The sequence below is a fragment of the Gekko japonicus genome, unplaced genomic scaffold (genome assembly GCF_001447785.1).
Source record: "Gekko japonicus isolate JY-2015 unplaced genomic scaffold, Gekko_japonicus_V1.1 scaffold908, whole genome shotgun sequence".
Classification (NCBI taxonomy): Eukaryota; Metazoa; Chordata; class Lepidosauria; order Squamata; family Gekkonidae; genus Gekko; species Gekko japonicus.
The window spans coordinates 502,986-505,486 of NW_015172030.1; positions in this window are offsets into that span (position 1 = coordinate 502,986).

Genomic DNA, 2,501 nt, shown 5'->3' on the forward strand with positions numbered 1-2,501 from the left:
TTAACACACCTGGAATTCACTGCCACAGGAGGTGGTGGTGGCTACAAGCATGGACAGCTTCAAGAGGGAATTAGATAAGCATATGGAGCAGAGGTCCATCAGTGGCTATTAGCCACAAGGTATAGATGGGAACTCTCGATATGGGGCAAGGGATGCTCTGTCTTCTTGGTGCTTGGGGGGGGCAACAGTGGGAGGGCTTCTGGTGTCCTGGCCCTACTGCTGGACCTCCTGATGGCACCTGGTCTTTTTGGCCACTGTGTGACAGAGTGTTGGACTAGATGGGCCATTGGCCTGATCCAACATTGGCTTCTCTTATGTTCTTATGAAGTGGCAGTTGCTTGCCTCAGAAAGTTTGTAGTGGGGGACAAGATCCAATTTGGAGACTTCCTGATCCACACGATACCATTTTCAAAGCAGACAAGGGCAAAAGAATGACATGACAGATCACACCTCGTCCTCTGTCTGTAAGATATAAATTGCATGCTTGTACAGTCTCAATTTGCCTTCGGCTGTGCAGGGAAGGAAGAAGGGGTTTAAGTCTCCACTCGGTCTTGCTACTCGACACCTGGCTGCCGGTTTTACTAACATTTTAAAGGAAAAATGTGTTCGTGTTTTAAAGGATGCATATTTTTACCCGAAGATGCTAATAAGCAGATTAGGGGGTGCCATTTTCAATAATCAAAAACAACTGTTAAGATGAAGAGTTAAACCTCCTCATTGGTTCCTACACAGCACCAAGGCAAATTGAGGTTTCATAAGCTGCTTATCATAAGGAGACAGGGGTTCATGATTTCTTGTCACATCTGCTTGAGCCCTAAACAATCTTTGCAAAAGAAGAAGAAGACATTAGATTTATACCCCGCCCTTCACTCGGAGTCTCAGAGCGGCTTACAAACTCCTTCCCCTTCCCCTCCCCACAACAGACACCCTGTGAGGCAGGTGGGGCTGAGAGAGCTCTTTCGAGAAGTGTCCTTGAGAGAACAGCTCTGACAGAACCATGGCTTGCCCAAGGTCATCCAGCAGCTGCAAGTGGAGGAGTGGGGAATCAAACCCAGTTCTCCCAAATTAGAGTCCGTGCACTTAACCACTACACCAAACTGTGTTGGTTGAACTGTGTGAGTTGGACAAGGTTGAAGCCTGGGACAGACAAGTATCCGAAAGAGCCTTAAAAGTTTGGTGAGCATGCTCTGAGTCAGGGGTAGCCAAACTTGCTCAACGCAAGAGCCACATAGAATAAACATCAGATGTTTGAGAGCCGCAAGACATGAATATCACACACACGTTTTTATTTTAAAATATGCGGATTTGCTTTTTATTAACATTAGATGAGATTGCTACAAATAAAAAACGAAAGGGGTAAAAACAGATATGATTTATTTATTTGTCCAATGGTATTGGTTTGCTAATGATATATATTTGTCCAAGAGAGAGCGAAAAAGGGAGAGGTGGAGAGAGAGAGAGAGAGAGAGAGAGAGAGAGAACCAAAAAAGCAAATGGGAGGGAGGGAGAAAAAGCACGCCTCCCCTTTGCTTCCCCAGCCAGCCTGCCGGGAGCCACACAATATGTGTGAAAGAGCCACATGTGACTCCTGAGCCACAGTTTGGCCACCCCTGCTCTGAGTGGTCAGTTTAATGTTCTTGTGTAGCGTAGCAACGAATCGGACACTAGATTACAGGGGCCTGTAAGACGGAGCTCTTCCGCCAGGCATTTAATTCGGGGGCGCCGCTACTGCAGGCCGTTACCGCAGGCCCCTACTGCAGGCTGTTACTGCAGAGCTTGGTCTGTAGTTTTACCATCTAACAGATTATGAGCAGAAACATCATGGAACTTCTGGGCAGCGGAAATTTATTCTAGCAATATACCATCTAGGTTAATTTCACAGCCGCCAGCACTTTGTATTTATAATGTTTTTATTGTATGGTTAAATATTGTGTAATTTTAATGTATTTATGCTTTTATGGAAGCCGCCCTGAGCCTGCTTGTGGGGAGGGCGGGGTATACATTTGATAAATAAATAAATAAGAAGTTGAGCCAACTTCAGAGGACGGCGGAAGACCGGAAGGCCTGGCATGATCTGGTCCATGGGTTCGCGAAGAGTCGGACTTGACTGTGCGACTGAACAACAACAGCAAACAAGAAAAGGCATCTGTACCATATTTATCCTTGAATACGTATTACCAACCTCTGTCTCGGCCATCGACACAAAGAGCCCTTTCATTCACCATTCGCCCTCCGTAGCCTCTCCCCGGCATCGACTCACCTGCACTTCGTCCCCCTTTGCTTCCCATCCGCACCTACGATCCCCGCCTTCTCTCTTCTAAGCCGGCATTTCTTCTCTTTCGTCCTGTCTCCCTTCTTTTCATGGGGCCCGTTTGGCAGTGGGAGGTCCCAGCGTTGGGAGGGGACCTCCGATAAACCAGGACTTTAAAGCCCAAGGATGTCTTCCTTGTTCCACCCGGCCTCCGAGTTTGGAATTTGAATAGCAGTCAGTGGGGGCGGGG